This window comes from Protopterus annectens, chromosome 5.part0 (assembly GCF_019279795.1).
Source record: "Protopterus annectens isolate FY-2018-M chromosome 5.part0, PAN1.0, whole genome shotgun sequence".
NCBI lineage: Eukaryota > Metazoa > Chordata > Ceratodontiformes > Protopteridae > Protopterus > Protopterus annectens.
Window position 1 is genome coordinate 478,557,627 of NC_056735.1, and position 22,513 is coordinate 478,580,139.

General features: G+C 39.8%; 1 protein-coding gene across 1 annotated transcript in view; it reads right to left on the minus strand.

Moving 5' to 3' along the window:
• The window catches only part of CFAP47 (cilia and flagella associated protein 47), a 7,413,452-nt gene that overhangs the window by 1,224,453 nt on the left and 6,166,486 nt on the right, over positions 1-22,513 (minus strand). The window lies entirely within an intron of this gene.

Sequence of the window (22,513 nt, forward strand, 5' to 3'; positions counted from 1 at the left end):
CTTCGAGGAGGGATCCACTACCATCTTAATGTAAAATTGAGTTTGAGATAACTGTTTAAGTGCCTCTGCCTTGTATTTCAAATAATCCACGACCACAATACCCCCACCTTTGTCCGCTGAAGTGATAACTATATGTTTGTTGTATTGCAATTGTGAGAGTGCTTCTCATTCAGATGAATTGAGATTACTACGTCTACTTGTGAAATTTTGGGAAAAATGTAAATCCCTTAATACACATTCTTTAAATATTGAGACATGCTTATCCATTGGTGGTACAAAATTGGATTTCCCAAACCTAAAACCAGTAGGTCTTTGAGAGCGAGATTCATCTGAAAAAAATAGCTTAAGGTTAAGTGTTCTGCAAAAGTTATTAATGTCATCCACTAAAAAATGTTCAGGTACAGGTGATGTGGGTACAAAATTCAAGCCTTTATTTAATACATTATATTGTACATCCGTAAGTGTAATAGAAGAAATATTAAGTACATTATTCACTGTGTTGTTATTTGTTTCAGTAATGTTTGAAGACTGGTTGTACCCACGTCTGTGCCTGTGTTTCCTCCCTGCCCTACGATTATTGACCCTAAAGGGATTGGTTGCTTCCTTTTTGCCACTGGGGACGCCTGGTTGGAAGAAACCTGACCATCTGTAGTAGATGAAAAATCATCATCAGATGTAACATTTTGTGTTGTATCATGTTTTTTTCACAATAGGCCTGGGTCTTTTCTTACCCCTTAGTGGTTTGAATGACCCCTCAGTAAACCTGACACTTTTTTGTGTTACGAAAGGTTTACCATTTTCATAATCATTTAGATCTCTGTTAAACTTGTGTATTTTCCTTTTCTTAAGCTGTTCTTCAATATTCGTCAATTCTTTAGCTAATTCTGACAAATGCCCCTGATAATACTCTGTACAAGAATAAGCTTCAGCTTCCAAACAGGTGGTTTGTAAGTCTGAAATAAGAGTTTCAATGGTTCTTTCATAGTATTTAGTAAGGCTATTGACAAAGAGCATAGAAGCCTGATGTTGGGCAGTAGCCCAGTCTTGTGTTAATTGGTTATCAATATTCGCCACTAAGGGCTGCAACTTTATGCGAAGCCCTCTTGGTGTAATGTCTTTCATTTTATAGGCTTTAAAAAGCTTCAGGTGCCATATGTTGGTTCTAAGAGTTTTCATTTGTCTACTGAGTTTGGAAAAATTGAGCCACATTTTTCTTTAGTGTTGGTTAAGACATTATCTGTCATGGTGGATTGACTGTTATTGAGTCCAAATACGTCTAAATTGTCCTTGTCTGCTGACAGCCCCCTTAAAATGTCATTTAAGTCCATAACTAAGGCCAATGCTTGTTATAAACTTTGGGTGTTAACTGGACTGAACTAACCAATCAAACCGGAATATTTCAATTTATCCAAAAAGAAATTATTCCAAAAAATTTTTTAATTTGGTTTCCTGTTTTCATTATATGAACGTTAACCTCCCCCCAAAACTCTGGATGTCCAGGTCCAATATTCAAAATCAAGAGTATCACTGATTTTGTTATTGAAACCCAATTGAAACCCAATTGACCAAAACCAAAAAAAAAAATTATGTTTTGAGAGGTTAATGCTGGGCTGACGAAAAATTAGAGCAGTAAAACTTATTCTAATTGTGTATGCCCATGTTCCATATTAAATGGTCAAAAGATTACGTGGTCAAAAAATTCCATGGTCAAAAAACTGGACTCAATAACAGTCAATCCACCATGACAGATAATGTCTTAACCAACACTAAAGAAAAATGTGGCTCAATTTTTCCAAACTCAGTAGACAAATGAAAACTCTTAGAACCAACATATGGCACCTGAAGCTTTTTAAAGCCTATAAAATGAAAGACATTACACCAAGAGGGCTTCGCATAAAGTTGCAGCCCTTAGTGGCGAATATTGATAACCAATTAACACAAGACTGGGCTACTGCCCAACATCAGGCTTCTATGCTCTTTGTCAATAGCCTTACTAAATACTATGAAAGAACCATTGAAACTCTTATTTCAGACTTACAAACCACCTGTTTGGAAGCTGAAGCTTATTCTTGTACAGAGTATTATCAGGGGCATTTGTCAGAATTAGCTAAAGAATTGACGAATATTGAAGAACAGCTTAAGAAAAGGAAAATACACAAGTTTAACAGAGATCTAAATGATTATGAAAAAGGTAAACCTTTCGTAACACAAAAAAGTGTCAGGTTTACTGAGGGGTCATTCAAACCACTAAGGGGTAAAAAAAGACCCAGGCCTATTGTGAAAAAACATGATACAACACAAAATGTTACATCTGATGATGATTTTTCATCTACTACAGATGGTGAGGTTTCTTCCAACCAGGCGTCCCCAGTGGCAAAAAGGAAGCAACCAATCCCTTTAGGGTCAATAAGCGTAGGGCAGGGAGGAAACACAGGCGCAGACGTGGGTACAACCAGTCTTCAAACATTACTGAAACAAATAACAACACAGTGAATAATGTACTTAATATTTCTTCTATTACACTTACGGATGTACAATATAATGTATTAAATAAAGGCTTGAATTTTGTACCCACATCACCTGTAACTGAACATTTTTTAGTGGATGACATTAATAACTTTTGCAGAACACTTAACCTTAAGCTATTTTTTTCAGATGAATCTCGCTCTCAAAGACCTACTGATTTTAGGTTTGGGAAATCCAGTTTTGTACCACCAATGGATAAGCATGTCTCAATATTTAAAGAATGTGTATTAAGGGATTTACATTTTTCCCAAAATTTCACAAGTAGACGTAGTAATCTCAATTCATCTGAACGAGAAGCACTCTCACAATTGCAATACAACAAACATATAGTTATCACTTCAGCGGACAAAGGTGGGGGTATTGTGGTCATGGGTTATTTGAAATACAAGGCAGAGGCACTTAAACAGTTATCTCAAACTCAGTTTTACATTAAGATGGTAGTGGATCCCACCTCGAAGTTTAAAACTGATATTGATTCATTTATTGATCTAGCTGTAGAGGAAGAGATCATTACCCAACAAGTAGCCATGCAACTCAAGGTACCTGAACCCATGCCACAATACCTATATTTAATACCCAAAATACATAAAGACCTATTAAACCCACCTGGCAGGCCTATAGTCTCAGGTCGAGGATCCCTTACTGAACCTTTGTCTGCCTTTTTGACAGAATATTTAAAGCCACTGCTGACTATGGTCAGATCACGTATCCCAGACACTACACAATTTCTGAATATTATCCAAGATTCTCAATTAGAAGAGGACTGGTTGTTATGTACATTAGATGTATCATCCTTATATACAAGTATTCCACACAAAGCTGGTATTATGGCAGTGACTTATTGGTTAAATCAAGCCAAGTTATATTCCACTGGATTCAATAATTTTTTGATCAAGCTGACGGAATATGTATTGCAAAAAAACATCTTTTACTTTGAAGGCAACCCATATTGGCAAATTAAAGGAACAGCAATGGGGGCATCTTTTGCCCCTATTTATGCTGATTTGTTTATGGGATATTACGAACAAGCCTTCATATATGATGTCCAGTGGAATATATATATGGAGCATATGGATATATGGCGGAGGTACTTAGATGATTGCTGGCTGGTGTGGCGTGGGGGGTTGGAAGAATTGTCCAAATTCATTAAATATTTAAATGATAATCCATTTGATATACATTTTACAGTTAACACTGGGTATCATGAAATTGTGTTTCTGGATGTGGCCATCAAAAGATTACCTGACCACACCTTAGCAACATCAATACACAGGAAATTCCCACAATATAACACTTTGCTTCATGCTACCAGTTCCCATCCCCGCCACATCATCAGCAACATCCCAAAGTCCTAATATTTGTGGTTAAAAAGAATATGCTCCACGGAGGTAGAATATTCCACACAAAAACAGGAATTAACAGCCAGATTTGTGGATAGAGGTTATAATCCTAAACATCTAAATAACATGGCCAGTAATATCGAAAATAGTAGAAGATCGGATTTATTACAATATAATAGATCAAAGGATGATGCTACTGATGACAGACAAGTGATCAGATTAGTCACTACTTATGGTAATAACACATTTTGGTTCAGACAAATTGTTAGTAAGTATTGGGACATACTACAATCAAATCCATTTCTTAATGACATTCTCCCTGAAACATGTGCTTTTTCGTACCGCAGGGGACGCACTATTCAATCTCAATTAACAAATTACAAAAGGTTTACACCACCAATCAAATTACAAACAACTCTTTTTGGGGATGCCTTAGTGGGTTGTTATCCATGTGGACATTGCAGTGCATGTCAGCATATCTGCAAAAGCAAAGAATTTTCTAGCAAAAACACTCCCAAGGTCTTTAACATCAACATCTTTGCAAACTGTAGTTCTGATTGGGTTATTTATTTGGCCCAATGCAGTTGCTATGCGTTTTATGTTGGGCAGACTTCTAGACCCATCAAAATAAGGATCAGTGAGCATTTAAGTTCTATAAGAAATAGAAGAATCAATAACGCCCTATACAAACATAGCCTACATCATACAGGAGCATCATTTAGGTTTGTTGTTATAGATAAAATTCAATGTCACAGGAATTTCAAGATAGGTTGGCACACCAAACTTAATAATATGGAAAACAAATGGATTACTATCCTTGGGGCTTTCTTCAAGCCAGGATTAAATGAATATGAAGTACATGATGGCACTTACAACAAATAAAATTAATACTGGTGGTAGCCCCAGTAGGGTGGGCCACTGAGAGAAGCTCTACAATTATCGTCTTCAGCTTCAGTTTGGGTTACCACTAAATATTGCAATTAGATTGATATATAACTGAATACCTATGGTATTAGCCTCATACTATTTTTTATTTTTTATTTTTCATTTTTTATTTTTTGTTTCCACTACTTTTTATTTTTTGTTTCTACTATTTTTTCGGGGCCATTAGGCTTCATGTATTTAAAATCTACTTTGACAATTGAGTCTAAGGAATTACTTAAATGTTTGCTGGTTATAATATTGGGAAACAAATAAGTTCCATTAGAATCTTAAAAATTGGTATTGACCTACAGGTTTAATTTGTATGGATTTCAGGTGTATGTTGATAAACTAGAATGTATTCATTGATTTCTGTATTTGTTCCAAATTACAATGCAGTATTATCCACTAAAGAAATTTAGGAGTATACCACTTTAAATGAAGGGTATAAAAACAGTACCAGGATGTCAAGGTGTTTTGGTTAATAACTGTTTTGTATTACGAAAAATTCACATTGAAAAAGGCTATACCAGCCGAAACCGTTCTGTGTAATTGTAAAAAGGTCACTTGCTAGTCACCTTTTGAATTATTAAATATTTGGATTTTATTCTGCTACTGAGTGTGCTGGTCCCTCTTTGGATTGTGTTTTGTTGGTTTGGACCGAGCACCCCAGTCCACCGTGAGTGCCTTGCTTTGGTCTAAATAAAAATCTGCCTAAGCAGCAGAGACCTCCAAAGCAGACACCCAAGCAACCGCTACCCCAAAACAAAACACGTGCAACACATAGCTCACAAAGCCAGTGTGCCGAACAGTCACAGCCCTTAAGGCTAAACAACACACCTGATACACTTGTAATAGGCGACTCTATCGTCAGGCACACTGACGTCCCGCTCACCAGGCTGAACAAGGAGAAGGTCACGGTGAGCTGCCTGTCGGGCGATAGGATCCGCCTCATAACACAAGCACTCAGGTCACTCCAAGGTAGGTACAAATATGACTCAGTCATCATTCATGCTGGTGTGAATGACCTGAGACGTACCTCCCTGGACCACATGAAGAGAGACATAGAGGAGCTCTCTGAGCATGTAGCCCAGGCCGGTATGACCCTGACCTTGAGTAGCATCTTACCCTCAACAAGAATGATGCCACAATATGAAGACAAGATGATCAATTTCAGCAATTGGCTTAAGTATTGGTGTCATTCAAAGGGGATCCAATGCCTGTCTGCCTGGGATGACATGCTCGACAAGCCACGATGCTTCGCTAGGGACGGCTTGCACCTGTCACCCCTGGGCTTTCGGATATTGGCAAAGACTCTTGCCACCCCCATAGTGCCTTTTTTAGGCAAGACTCAAAAGACAAATCCACCTCCATAGGTATCACAAGGGATCAGAAAGTAAGAGTAATGCTACTCAACGCCAGAAGTCTAAACCTCAAGATGCACGCACTCGAAACTCTCCTTAGCATGGAGAACATCGATATCTGTGCAGTAACAGAAACCTGGTTCAAGGCTCCCGAGAGCACCCCAGCACTACCAGGTTATACCTCATACCATGTTTTTCAGCCCCAAAATTTGGACCGAACCACAAAAGGAGGAGGAGTATCAATATTCGTCAAAGATACCCACACCTCCAGGTTGGTGGCACAGCACGAAGCATCAGAGACTATCCACGTGCAACTAACAGTGGGTAAAACTGCCTTCCAGTTTATAACCTGCTACAGACCACCCTCCCAAACCCAGGAACCCCACTCGGCCTTCCTGAGAACACTGAAAAATATGAAGGTGTCTCCAAACACCATTATACTGGGCGATTTCAACTACCCTAACATAGACTGGGAGCATTACTCTAGCTCCAACACCCTAACCCAAAGGTTCCTAGACTTTATAAACTCAAATGCTATGGAACAACTTGTTGCCACTCCCACAAGAGGGGAAAACATACTGGACCTGATCATCACCAACATGGGGACTCTATGCTCCAGAACAGAAGTTTATCCCTCACTGGTAAGATCAGACCATAAACTAATCTCACTAGATATTCACATCCCGACCCCAGCCCCTGCCCAGAAAACCACAGTGAAAAACTTCTCTAAAGCAAATTTCACACTCCTCAAAACCAAGGTGAAATCCTTCAAAGCCCCCGGGCTTGTGGAAAATACGGCCCAGACCGCAGAATCCTTTATAAACGCATTCTATGAACACCTTCAGGAATGCATGGATCATGCAATCCCAAATAAAACCAAGACCCAATCCTCCAAGGTTAGGCATCCTGTCTGGTGGACCCCAGCCATAAACAAACTATACAATAGAAGGAGGAAGCTACTATATGATAGAGCAAAATCCCAAAAAGGGAAGGCATCTCTGATCAGTATTAGCAAAAAACTACGGGCACTCATAAAATCGTCTAAGGCCAGCTTCGAGAGAAAAATTGCACAGGACACTAAGGATAATCACAAGGCTTTCTTTAGTTATGTTAGGAACCTGGGTGGGAATTCCCAGATATGCTCAGAATTTGTCCAAAATAACAAAAAATACACCAAACCCACAGACATTGCCAACATCCTAGCTGATAGGTTCAGTGCAAACTTCTCCCCCCCTTCCCCACCAAAAGGGCAAATATCTATCCCAGCAGAGTGCTGCCCCTCTGAAATCTCAGATGCTCAGGTAAGAGTCGCCCTCTCCAAAGCAAAAAACACAGCATCAATGGGACCAGACGGTGTCCAGGGCTGCGTCCTACATGAACTCCAAGAAGAACTAAACCCAAACATAAAACTACTGTTCAATCTCAGCCTTACTACAGGATATGTACCCAAAGAGTGGCATACAGCAACAGTGGTCCCTCTCCACAAAGGTGGTGCCTCAACGGATCCTGGAAACTATCGCCCCATAAGCCTGACTAGCTTGGTCTGCAAAGCTATGGAAAGGATCATCATGGACCTCATAAATAAAGATATTGAGGACCTACAGACACTAGATCCTACCCAATTCGGCTTTGTTAAGGGTAGATCCTGCCTCTTAAACCTGGTCGATTTCTTTGAAACAGTCACCAAGGCCATTGACGAGGGGAAGGTGGTCCACACAGCCTACCTGGACCTTGCAAAAGCCTTCGATACAATACCCCACTCGGGCATTATAGATAAGCTCATCAGCTTAAATATAAACCCCTATGTCACTAGATGGGTTGCAAACTGGCTAAAGGACAGAACCCACATGGTTAGAATTGCTGGAGCCATGTCAGACTCCAAACCAGTTACAAGTGGCGTCCCACAAGGCTCAGTCCTGGGAACTCTCTTGTTCGGTATATATTTCTCGGAGGTACAGGCTAACACGGAAGGACTGTGGCTGACCAAGTTCGCAGATGACTGCAAACTGGGCGCCATAATCGACTCTCCAGCCGACACAAGCATCCTACAAAAGGGCCTCATAAAACAGACAACTGGTGCCAGAGCCATGGCCTCAAGCTAAACGCCAAAAAGTGTATAGTCATCCCCTTTGGCAAAAACAAAGTGCCCACAAATTACCACATAGGTGGTAATCCATTAAGTATGGAAGAAGTAATTAGGGACCTGGGTACCCAAGTTGATAGCAATCTCTCATTTGACAACCACGTGGCCAAAGTGGTTAGAAAAACATTTTATATAGCCCACCTAATCATGAAGGGATTCACATCTAGATTAGGGGAGGTCATCGTACCTCTTTACTCATCCCTCATCAGGCCCATAATTGAGTACAATGCCCCTTTTGGGATGTACCTTACCAGACACCTGCAGCAATTGGAAAGACCCCAAAAGTACCTCACCAAGAGGATCAAAGGGCTCAAACAGATGCCATATGCTGCCCGGTTAAAGAAACTCCAGCTCTACTCAGTGGCATACCGCCTGCTCAGAGGCGATCTGTGCCTGACGTATAAAGCCATGTCCAATCCGGAATTAATGGACATGCTGCACCTCAGAAAATCCAAATCCCATCGAGCTACGCGCTCAAGAGACTTGTACCTCAGCACTGAAATAAATAGGACATTCTGGAGGGACAGATTCATAACCCAGAGGCTCCCTTCACTCTGGAATAAAATCCCAGTCCAGGTTAGGCAGAGTCCCTCATTGACTCTCTTCAAGAGGAATCTTGATGAGTGTTTGGGAGATTGTAGGTTTACCCCGGGTATCACTTCTGTGTCACTGTTAGACAGAGGCAGAGTATACTAACCTCGAAAAAGGGCATAGCAAAATTCATTTAAAATGGGTGGCGAAAGCCAAACACATTCTGGCTAGGCTTATAAATGCCCTAGGGCAGATAGCCTAGTATGAACCTATGAACCTATAAAAAGTACATAAAAAATAACATTACAATTGAGATATTCAAGATGTTACAAATCAAATTTAATACAGTTATTGAATTCTATAATATTGTTAACACAGGATGATAACAATTAAGTATAGAAAGTAATAAGTTATAGTTTAGTAAGTTTACTTTCCCTTTTTTTGTTTTGGGGGCTCAGTATGTTAACATCGATTGTTTTCAACTTAGGGTATGGCTGATGAAGGGTTTGGTGTAGGTATTTTACCATTATTAAATTATTCAATAAAAAGAAACATAAAATATATGAGAAGATTGTATTATGTGGTGTACCAGAGTCTTAATTCCACTACATACTAGAAAACTGGTGTTGCTGCAGTTTTGAGTAGCTCCCTAATATAACATGATTATTTTGGAAAGAATTTTAGTTATGGCCAGGCACAGATACTGACACTGAAAGGTATACGTTTATTGTAATAAATGCCAAGGCAAGAGCAAATGAAACAACTTTATACTTGTCTGTTGCATCTGTGGGAAAATTCTGAGAAACAATCACAAATAATTCATACTGATCATGCCAGTGTATTATTTTGGAGAAGTTTTTGAATGGTGATTCAAATCTGATAAATGCATAAATTACAACAAGACTAATACTGTGTTCAAAACTAAAAAATGTTAGTTATGTATTTACCATAACTATGCACCTGTGTTGTCCATTTTCATTCTTCCACAGCGAATGGGTTAGGAGCCGGTTCCTCAGAACTGACTCGGCCACTTTTTTCTCAGTCTAGGATCAAGCTCCACCCTTTACCCATAATATCCCTGATCACTACTTTACCTCAAATTGAGTTTGCTGCCTCTAAGCTATGTATGAGAAAGGTAATATAAGTATAATACTGATAGGAAGCAATGTAATAGAACAGAACAGGGTCTCAGACAGGAACAAACTCCATCAGTTCATTCCCAAAGAAAAGGAATGTGGTAGGAAAGTTGAGGAAGAATGAAAATGGACAACACAGATGCATAGTTATGGTATATTCATAGGATCATAGGATCTTAGGAGGTTACTAGGCTATTGGCCCTGAGGCCTTTATAAGCCTAGCCAAGAGTTTAGTCTATGTTTACACAAGTCAGCACCCAAACATCTGTACAGCAGGGACACAGGTGGAATCCCAGGGGGTGTATTTTCTGTTTCCCATCCAGTTATCTAGGTTGCGCTTAAAAAGGGATAATGAGGTACTCTGCTTGACGTGGACAGGGAGTCGATTCCACAGATGGGGGAGTCTCTGGGACACAAATCTGTCCCATCAACAAGTCCTATTGATATCACAGACCAGGTGGAGGTCACCCTTATGGGTTGTTCAAGTGGAACATGACTTGTGGATATACAGCAGTCCATCAAGGTGGGGTCTGAGATTGCTTTGTATGCCAGAAAGAAGTCAGCTTTGAGGAGTCTGCATGAAACTGAGTAGAGGGACAGGGCTTTTAGCCTATCTGTGTAGGGTAGATGGTTGAGGCCCTGGAATCTCCTGGTGAGGAGGAAATTTACCCCGGGGATCATGTCAGTCACCTTGCTAGACAGGGGACCAGGGAAGTAAATATTCTGGGAAGAAATCGCCAGAGAAATGTTATGGCTAGGCTTGTATAGGCCCTAGGGTCGACAGCCTAGTACCAACCTATGAAGCTATGAACCTATGTGGCCTGGAATGTTATTGGGTCCCATGCAGGCTGTATTTTCTGTCTTTGAGAGGAAAGTGATGACCTGTTCCCTAGAGATATGGGGTGGGGGGCAGATACTACGGATGTCCTGATTTACTGATGGGTGGGACAGAGGGGAGAAGTTTTAGCTGAATATGTCAACCAGTAGATTGGCTATATATCTACAGCATTTGTGTATGTGGTGTCCTTGACCACCAGTTCTGAACAGATCTGGGTGCTTCCTTTGAGATTGCAGACATATGTGAAGAAGGCCTTATGATTGTCTCTAGCAGATGTGGCCAATTTGGACTCGAAGTTGGCTTTAGAGGAATTCACTAGTGCTCTTATTTGCTTGCTCAAGCTACGGAGAGATTGCTTCCAATTGGGCATCTGCTCCTTCTTGATCCTGGACAGCAGTTATTTTCCTTTTGTTATATAGTTTATTTATTGCACATGTCCACCAGACAGGTTTACTCCTTCTTGCAGAGGATGATTTTGTCCTGTCAGGTATTCCTGATTCCATTCATCAATATATATGCTTGTATAGTACTTTGGTGTAGATTTGGACATTGGTGCCAGTTCCTACAGTGGAGGAGGAGGCTGTGAAGCTATTTATATCATTCCTCAGGAGGTTGTAATCAGCTTTGGAGAACTTGCTTTGTTTGATCCTAGCTAGAGGAGGGGCAGGGGAGATGGTGACTTCGAAAATAACTGTTTTATGGTCGGATTTTACCAGGAAAGATGATACCGTAGGAGTGCTGTAGTGGTTACTCATATTGGTTAATACCAAGTCCAAGATATTATCACCTCTTGTGGGGGTATAGTCTAGTTGTTCCAAGCCATTTGCATTGATAAAATGGAGGAATCTTTGGGCATTTGTGTTCTGGCATGAGTAGTTTTTCCCATCTATGGTTGGGTAATTAAAGTCAACCAGGATCAGGGTAAAGGATTGAATCTTGATAGATTTGAAGAGGTCAAGATAGATGGATTGGGCATCTTGAGTCAAATTTGGGGGTCTGTAGACAGCTATAATTTGAATAGGGGTCCTGTCAGCGGTTAATGGCACCTGGAGTATCTCCAGTGCATCATAATGTTTGATGAACCTGGAGATGTGTGTGTCTTTAATATATATTGAAACTCCACCTCCTTTGGCTTTGCTGCCCACATTTTGGGGTCTGAATGTATGATAGAATGAGTAGCCAGGTATGGCTGGGGTGCTCTCTGCAGCTTTGAATGAGGTTTCTGTGACTGCACAAATGTCATCATCTTCCAGGGTTAAGAATGCTTGCAATGAGTGCAGTTTCATGTTTAGACTCCTAGCGTTTAGCAGCATGACCTTTAATTTGCATTTTTTTAAAATTTTAAGTTGCTAGTATCGACCTCATGACTTTTCCAAAAAAGGCACTATAGGGGAGGCAAGGGCCTTTGCCAGAAGCCTGAAGCCCAAGTGAGACAGATGCAGGCCATCTCTAGCAAAGCATTGTGGTAGGTCGATCATATCTTCCCAGGCTGTCAGGTACTGGATCCCCCTGGAATGACACCAGAAACTAAGCTAATTGTTAAAGTCAATCATTTTCTGTTTGTATTGAGACATCATTCTGGGTCACAGCAGAATGCTGCTTAGGCTAGGGACATACCTGCCTGGGACCCATATTCCATGAGCTCAATCATGTCTTTCTTCATATAGTCCAGGGAGGTACATCTCAAGCCATTCATGCCAACATGGACTACAACAGAGTCATAACAGTACCTGTTGCTGAGAGACTTGAGTGCTTGTACGATATGGCAGATTCTGGCACCTGAAAAACAACTAACCATGACTTTCTCCTTATCCAGCCTGGTGAGAGGCACATCTGTGTGTCTCACAATGGAGTCTCCTATGACTAATATGTTGAGTTTATGGTTAGGCCTTAGTAGTTCCAAGACACTGGTGGGTGGACTATGCACGGTATGTGATGTGGAGGGTTGTGGAGTTCTCATGTGTTTTTGCCTCTGAGATCTCCTTTGTTTGGGTTTGTTTTTGTTGAGAACCTCCGCATACATGGTTGTGTAGTTGTGGGTGGTGTTTGAGGTGTAGTAATTGTGTTGACAACTTCTCAGTTCCAGATATACTGGTTTGTGTGGGAGACAGCATAGACTCTAGCTTCTTTATCTAATTGCATCTCTCACAAACTGTGTTCCTAGGTGGTAGTAGTACATGGTTGTCTATACACATGAGGCAGTTGCTACACTATCTCAGGATGCCCAAATCAACCAGGATGACATGAGAAATCGTAGGAAATTGTCCATCCATATTTTTCAGAATCTGAGGGAGAGAGGCTAGGGAGAGCTAAGGGGTAGGCCTAAAGCCCAGGTGCTTAAACCAAAACTAAGAGGCTTATAATAACACTTAAAATTTAAACAGGCTAAAAACAAGCAGTAATAAATGCAGCAAAGAAGCAATTAAACACTTTAGAGAACAAGTAGCATGAAAAACTAAGATGAAGTAATGGAGTAGGAGGAGGAAACAAAAATACTGTAAAAGCAGCTTAATAATTTTTTTTTTTTTTTTTTTTTTTTTTTTTAGTGAAGTGGAAAGGGAGAAAGCAGATAATTCAAGGTGAACAAACTAACCCTATTGTCATTTTCATGTTCCTCAATGAATGGGACAGAGTCCCAGCTACAATAACCTTGGGTGGCCCTCATTGGAGGAAGTTCCGGAGTACCGCAGAGCCAAATGCAGCTCTATTCCTGGAGATGATGTCCAATTTAATGAATGGGACAGAGTCCCAGCTACAATAAACTTGGGTGGCCCTCATTGGAGGATGTTCCGGAGTACCGCAGAGCCAAATGCAGCTCTATTCCTGGAGATGATGTCCAATTTATAATGAGCCACAAAGAAATGAGCTTTAGACCAAGTGGCAGCTGCACAAATATCATCAATGGAAACTCTTGACCAAAAAACAGATGATGTAGGCATTGACCTAGTTGAAAGAGCTTTTGGTCGTCTCAGCAAAGTCAAACCTTTTAAGGAGTACACATGAGAAATATAGTATCCATTTGGCCATTGTAGATTTTGAGACAGGCCTACCCAACTTGTTTTTGGAAAAGGAAATGAATAATTGATAAGTCTTCCTAATAGCCTTCATTTTATGACTGTAGAAATGAGGTTGTCTGTGTACATCTAAAAATGAAGCATGCATTCTCCTTTATTCTCAAAGTAAGGGAAGAAAGCTGGCAAATTGATGACTTGATTGATGTTTGCTTCTGATGCATTGTTGGGTAAGAAGGATGGATTTGTACATAAGACAACTCTGTCCTTATGGAAGATCAAATAAGACAGTTTTGAAGAGAGTGCTTGGAGCTCAGATACTCGCCTTGCTGAAATTATAGCTATGACAAAAACTGTTTTCCAAGAAAGAAACTTGAGGTCCTCTTTTGTGGAGGGTTCAAAGGGTGGTTCTGTCAGACTCTGTAAAACTATAGTAAGATTCCAAGGAGGTATAGGGTCCTTAATAGGCAGCCTAAGTAAAAAAGTACCCTTAAGAAATGCCTTACACAGCTTAGATGATATAAAAGGGAAAGCATTATGTCCAATGTGAAAACTTAAAATGGCAGCCAGTTGAACTTTAATAGCAGAGAAACTGGCTCCAGCTTGAAAAAGAAATGTTAGAAATTCTAAAAGAGCAGGGATTGGGGCAGAGAAAGGATCCAAATCTCTCTCCTGAGCCCATAAGGAAAATCTCTTCCATTTACTTTTATAAATCTTTCTTGTAAAGGGTTTCTGAGATAAAACAAAATTCTTTGAACAGGAGAGGAAAGCCTGTAATGTCTTAATATTGTTGGAATTGGAGAAAATATGGAGTCAGTCTGAGGCTTGGTATGTCTGGATGAGTCAGGACTGATGGGTGTGACAGGGGATCTGAGCTGGGATCCAGTGTCTGTGGAAGACATATTAGCTGAGACCATAGGAAGGGAAACCAAATCTATTGAAGCCAAAAAGAGGCAATAAGGATTACTGACGATTACTTTGCTCTTCAACCTGAAAGAAGAAACTTGGGAATTAGGGGAGGATAAGTATAAGAAAGACTGCAGGGCCAAATGCGGACTAGAGCATCTCTCGGTGACTGTCCCTGAGTGGAATTAGAGCAAAAAAACCTGCTGCACTTGTTGAGGGGAGAGGTGAATAGGTCGCAGCATGGTTGATCCCACTGGTGGAAGATCATGTTTGCCACTGACTGATTGAGAGATCACATTTGAGTCATCAGAATAGTTCTGCTGAGTCTGTCTGCCAGTACATTTGATTTCCCCAGAATGTGTGTCGCTATAAGAAAGCAGTTGGATGAGTTTTCCCATTGACAAACTCTCATTGCTTCTCAGCAAAGAGGGTAAGATCTGGTTCCTCACTGTTTGTTGATATACCAAACTACTGACATATTGTCCATTTGAAAAGCAATTGTCCCCAGAGGAAGAGAGTTGTGAAAAGTCTGCAATGCTAATAAGATTGTTGTCATCTCCAGGACATTTACATGCAATTCTGTCTCTACCGGGGTCCATGTGCCTTGAACAGTCTGTCCCAAGTAATGCCCCACCAGTCACTCTGGCAGCCATCAGTGGTCAAAGTGGTAATAGGTGGAGGAAGGATAAAGGGGCAAACTTGTCAAATCTCATTGAATTGGATCCACCATAGTAACGAGTCCTTGCACACCCTGGACAGTTTTATTGGAAATTGGAAGGGTTGATGTAGAATGGACCATTTCACTTGTAAAGTCAACTGAAGGATTCTCATATGAAAATGAGCTGTTGGTATTAATCTGATTGCATCAGCAATCAATCCCAGAGCTCTTAAAATCAGTTTGGCTGGATGGAGATGATGAGACAGAACCTGACTGACATGTAATCTTAGCATAAGAATTCTGCTCTGTGGTAAGACTACTTAAAGATTCAATGTGTCTAGGTGAGCGCCTATAAACTCCAAGATTTTTACTGGCTGAAGTTTGGATTTTGCAAGATTTATGGTGATGCCTAGAGAATGAGTCAACTGAAGAAGATAGTTTCTGGCTGTTATCAGTAGATGCCTGGTTGATGCGGTGAGAAGCCAGTCATCTAAATAAGGAAACACCCTGAATCCCAGCAGTCTTAGATGAGCTGCAGCCATTGCCATACATTTGATGGACAGCCTGAGGGCTGTGGTGAGACCAAAGGGCAGGGTTCTGAACTGGTAATGACTGCCTCCCAGCCAGAAGCGATGGAATCTTTGGATTGTTTTTTTCATTTTTATGTGATAGTACACATTCTTTAGATCTATAGAGTGCATACAGTCACCACTCTGCAGCAATATTAGAATGAACTGAACCATGACCATCTGGAATTTGGAGTTCTTTATGAATTTCATTAGATAAGTGAGATCCAGGATGGGTCTCAGTTCCCCTGTTTTCTTTGGCAATAAGAAAGAACCTTGAATAAAAACCGGACCTCCTGGATGACTCTTTTGTCTAGCAGCTTTTGAATTTTCAGAGCTGCTTGCTCCCACTGATTGGGTGGAATACTGGGGAGACTTTTCCTTATCTTATGCGAATTTTGTAAAATGTTGATAAAAATATCCTCTGGATATGATTCTTTGCACCCATGTAGTTTTTATGATGGCTGCCCAGGCTTCCAGGTGCAAAGACAAGCATCCCTCAACTGTCTCCAGAGAAAAACAGTCAGGCAACCTTTCAGGAAGGCTGGAAATCTCTGTCCGAGAAAGAATCTCAAGACCCTTGATTTTGCAGAATCCCTCTGCCATGTGGGCAGCATCTTCAATTATTATAATTATTTCCTCTCTGCCTCTGGGGGAAAAATCTCTGCATGAATCTTGAAAAGGCCCTTGAGATTTCTTAAACCACCTGGAGAAGGATCTCTGTGGGGTAGAAAACAGATTCCTATGGGAGATAGATTCTTTCCATCTTGTTCACTATGGGAAAGCATCTCTTTAACAGTGGGCCCAAAAAGGGAGGATCAATAAAAAGGAGCATTGATGGATGACACTTTAAAGGTCTCTGCAAAGTCACACATGCCCATCCAGGCATGCCTTCTGATAGATGTGCCTGTATCCATGACCCATGAGAAAGCTTCAACCGCATGAGAAAAAATATCCTCATGGACGCATTTGAGATGGAATAAGCTTTCATTTTCTCTGCCAACATGGACCCAGGGGTAAAGTTAGAGAGTTTGTTTATTAAGTCCCTCTGTAACATAGCAAAATGTGCCAGGTAATTCAGCGATCTTATAGCAAAGGTTGCTGATGCATATACTCCCTTTTCATATCTCTGCAAAGCTCTAGACTCTCTGTTAGGAGATGAACAGATGAGCTGGGTCAGCTATTTCCTTTTCTGTGGCTGCCACAACAACCATGGCATCAACAGAAATCCCATTGGACCAATGTTGTCTGTCTAGTGGTGCACTGAGGATCTTATCAAGGCATTTAGGGATCTATTCTATGGAATCCAGCTCCTTCCATGCTCGGCGGGAGACAAGGTTGACAAATTCAGCTGATGGGGGGGGGGGGTAACCCAAGATGTAAACAGACCAGACCCAAAATCTTCCAGGAACAACAGTTCCTCCTGAGAAGGGTTGTGGGAAGACCATCCACCTTTCTGTACACAGGATTTCTAAAATGTCTCCAAATGAGATGTCTTCTGGTGGAGATGTGAGGAACCTTCTCCTTCATCAAAATCAATGTGTCCTCTGTCAAGGATTTCTGAGGGGAATCTAAATGCCTCCTTTTGCACAGTTTCTTCTGAGCAATCTCTTCAGTGGTGTACTCTGCAGAAGTGTCAGAAGAAAGGGGGAGGAGGTGCCTTAACCTTCATAGGAATTGGCTGACACTGTGGAGTATGATGATCAGACTTAGCACTCAGATCCAGAGGAGGAATGGGAATAGGATCCAAAGAGGTGATAGTTGAAGGATCCCCTGGATGGGAGAAAACCCTTTCCACTACCTTGAAGGTAGAAGGTCCAGGAGATGTGGAAAGCAGCCTCCCCAGAGCTGAAGCCCATGGATCAGCCAACTCTCCACTCCATCTGGGTTCCATCTCCAAGGAGGTAATCAGACCTGAGCTGTCCAATGCCGAGGCATGGAGGGGAAGCGACAGCTCTGAAACACTCAGAGTTGAAGTAATCCCTCTGGACCCGACACCGATGCTACAGCTCAGAGATTTTTTTCTGTTTTGAAACACTAAGAGCCAAACAAATCAGGAAAAGAGATGGAGTCAAGAAAAATTACAGTCTCGGATCAGATGCCTCAGATCTCAGGATCGTCCGATCCAACCGCTCCAAAACCACAGGTCACATCAGAGAAGTAGTCACTAAAGAGTGTGAAAGGTGCGGACTCATATATCCAATGGAAGACAGAGCCTAAAGGACCTTCCCATCTGGATTTCAGCTCTAAGAAACTTTCTCATCATCCTATCCACATCATACTCAGAAAGAGTCTGGGAGGATGAGAAGTCTTTTTAGGAGTCTCCTGCAAGAAAGGGGACCTCAATCTCAGAGAAACTGGCTCTGGAGAGAAGCATGGACCAAAACTGAGGAGACCTGCTCAGACATGCAACCGGATCTGACAAAGCCAGATCTAAAGCCTTCTTAGCATTAGTGGTAGTAGGCTTCAATAAGCTTGGATCTGAGACCTTTTTTATTTTTGAAGATGGCTCCAAACTCAAAGCAGAAGAAGGAGATTGGACAGGCAAGTGTTTCTTAGATTCCCAGGTCTCTGAACTCTTCTGACTTCTCGAGGGGTTTGAGCCCCTGAAGTAGAGGGAACTGCAGAAAAAGAAGCAGGCAACATTCCTTTCAAAATAAGCTTATTATATCTATCACTTATTGCCCTGACATTAAAACCTCCACAGATTTCACAAGAAATCTGAAGGTTAGCAGGGCCTAAACAATAAACACACTCCCTGTGAGCATCAGAATTGGGTATCTTACACCCACAGGAAGTGCATTTCTTGAAACCGGTAGGTTTGAATGCTAAACTGTAAAAACATACTGCAGACAAAGAACACAATTTAGGAAAAACAAAGAGAACGTTATTACTATTTTGTATACCTCACAGCAAGAGGTTCTCTGGTTCGATTCTCGGCTGGGGTGCCTTCTGTGTGGAGTTTGCATGTTCTCCCTGTGTTCGCGTGGGTTTCCTCCGGGTACTCTGGTTTTCTCCCACATTCCAAAGACATGCATCTGGAGCATTTCTCCCCAGGACTCTGCTGAAAACAGGCTCTGTGGAACCTAGTCGGACTTTCCCAGTCAACAAATGATAAATAAAAATAAAAAAATAAATATATATATATATATCTATATATATACACATATATATATATATATATATATATATATATATATATATATATATATATACATGTATCTAGTTCCAAATGGTCAAAACCATAAGATCGAAGTTTTGAAACTTCAGAATTGTAATAAAAACAAAACAGAAAACATTTTTTTCACATTTTTGCAGGGCAGCAAGCCCCCCTGCACCCCCTACACCCCTGCTAAATAAATAACTCCAAGACTGCATTGTGCTACAGTGAGGAAAACTGTAAATTTCCTGTTCTGCTCTGTATGGCGATCTCCATTCAAAACGTTTAAAGTTTCAAAACTGCGATCTTATGGTCTCAACCATTTGCAATTTGAAGTTCTGAAACTTTGAGCTTGAAGGGAATCTATATATAATACCTCTTAATCTCTTAGCTCAAGAAATCTGGACAGAGCAGACATAATGGGGGCAAAGGCCTAAAAATAGGGACAGATTTTAAATATTGCTTTTAGAAACTTAGAAAATTGATAGAATAACATGATTTGTCATAGCATGCATTTTTCTGAAGAATATGAAGTATGGAACTCGAATGTATATCATTATTTAGAGACTTCAATCCTCAGGCCATCCCAGCAATTTGCCAGAAAAAAACATAAATTATGTTAGAAACAGACCAAAAATATGAGAAAGAAATCCAGACACTCTGTGAAAATCTGGGCATTTGAGAAGTTTTTATATATATATATATATATATATATATATATATATATATATATATATATATATATATATATATATATATATATGTGTGGATATATATATATATATATATATATATATATATATATATAGGTTTACCTTTATATGTGCATTTTGCACATGGGTGAACAGCAAATGTTCAAAAGGACTTTTGCAAAGTTTGCAAGCAGTGAACACAAAATGCTTCGAATGTGCAATTCGCTCATTGCAGATTCGGCATTTTGGGGTGGATTGCACTATTGTGGGGATCGGAAAATGGACCCTTTCCCCACTGTAGTGTGATCTCGAAGTTAGTATATTAAAGTCGGGGGGTGTGGGAGGCGTAGCCCCCCACATGGGGGGGTGCAGGGGGACAAGCCCCCTGCATTACACTTCGTATTTGACTTTTATGTTCGAAAATCAGCGAATCTGCTTTTCGATTTGCTGATTTTCAAACAATGGAAACTTTTGCGGTTTTGTGTTTCTTGCATACGATTCGCTTATATGAGCAATCGCACGAGTGATTTTTGCATAATGTAAAGGTAAACCATACATATATATATATATATATATATATATATATATATATATATATATATATATATATATATATATTAGACATAGATATATAGATATATAAATATATATAATATATATGTGTGAAAGAAGGAGAACATACCAGCAATGGTATGAAAAATTAGCTCAGGACGGGTAAGAAAAAGAGAAAGACTACCAGCAATGGTAGTATGGAATTTACACTAGTACCAGAAAAGGTCTAAATTAATTTTATACTAACTGGTAAAGAGAGGAAGGTAGTAAGGAAAAAGAGTTTTAGTAATAATACAAAAAATAATGTAGCACTCACTGCTGGCTAATAACTTCCAGCTCGAGAGCACAAAGTCCTGAGCAATTGCTAGAATGGCAAATGAGATCTGAGGTAAAGCAGCAATCAGGGATTTTATGGGAAAAGGGAGGAGCTTGAGAGTTGGATCCTAGACTGCAAAATAAGTGGCCAAGTCAAATCCAAGGATCGGATCTGAACCCATTCATTGAGGAATGAATGAAAATGACATAATTTCTAAAACTTTAAGAACATGTAGACATGCTGAATGCCAGAAATACTTATAATGGAAAATTTATCATCTTCATAAGTGAGGAATTTTTTTATAATTTGTAAATACCAATGGCATCACATTATTTTTGTTCCTTATTACAATTCATTGAAACAATAGCAGAAAAAAATAAGTAAACATTCAGAGAAGTGTAAAGAGCAGCTAGAACTTTGTTTAGTTACTGAATTTTACTTGAGTCATCTACTGGATATCACATACTTGGATGTTAATAAACAGAAAATCAAAGTCTAAGCTAGATGTGGTTCATCATGATTTTACAGGGAAAATTTATCCAAAACAAATCATGCTAAATCCTTCTTAGACAAGAAAATTAGTAAATTTTAGAAGTTTTGACCTGAGAGGCAAAAAGGATTGATTGATTGACTGTTTGATTGATATATTTCACATCTAGTAACCAGATAAGTCGACTGGACAACTGACCCTTTTTATCTATGACCCAGGTTCCAGAGGAGCAAAGTACACAGTGTAATTAAAGAAATAACAGTGAAAATACATCATACAGTATTCTATTCTTGTTAAGCCAAATCTAAGTAACTTGACTACCTGTTAGTCCTGCCACTCCCCTAACTTATCATTGTTAACTACCATAATGAGTTAATTGCTGTAAATTGTTTGCATATATACTTTCACAGTAATATTTTCTTAGCAAATGTAAATTTATATAATTTAATGGTTCCTTAATTTCTTTGTATGTTTTTAGTAATGTCTTGTCTCATTGGCTAGCATCAAGACTGAAAAGGTCTTTTAAACAAGTTCATCTACCCAGTTAGCAAATATAAAATCAAATAAAAGTAAGATAACAAAAATATGTATCAAAACCAAGTACACATAGAAAAAATGTTGTAAGAAGTATCCATGCTAACACTATTCCAAGCAATATGGAAATATGTGCAATATTTACAGTATTCACAGGATGGAGTTCTGTTATTGGACTTGTACCTCTATTTAGTACTTGTAAATATTGTAGTTAAAGAAAGTCTGCAAGGTTATAGCAACTTATTCAGTATTGTGAAAACAATTATAGGCAGTTTTTTCTAAAAGATGTTCCTTCAGTTTAGACTTGAAGCCATCCAATGTTATTTCAGAACATATTTCTCCTAGTAGTTGATTCTATGTTGCTGGCCCAAGTTAAGCAAAGGCTCTTTCCCCTATGGTAGTACAAAAATGTGACCTCATTATAATAATGCCATAATGTTGACTTTGTCTCTATGAATATGATGATTATCTTATCTGCAAGGTTGAGTTTAGTAGGGGGCATTTATACAGCAAGTTAATTTTGAACAACTAAGTGCTGTGCTGCTTAGTTGCTCAGCTAGTAACCACATAAATCATTTTAAAAGATCACAGTGGTGGGTATGCTTGCCAGCTAGAAGAACAAAATAGCAACTTTTGTTTTCCAGTGACTATAGGTTTTGTATATTGGTGCTACAGCGAAGTTTTAATAAAGGTAGACCATATTCAATTTTGGAAATAAGAGCATCTCTAGCTATAAACTGCCCTGAATTTGGGTATAAAAGGTGTGAAATTATGTAACAACGTTGTGAAAGTGTTTTATTGGCTGTGTTGGCTGTATGTTTTGAGAATA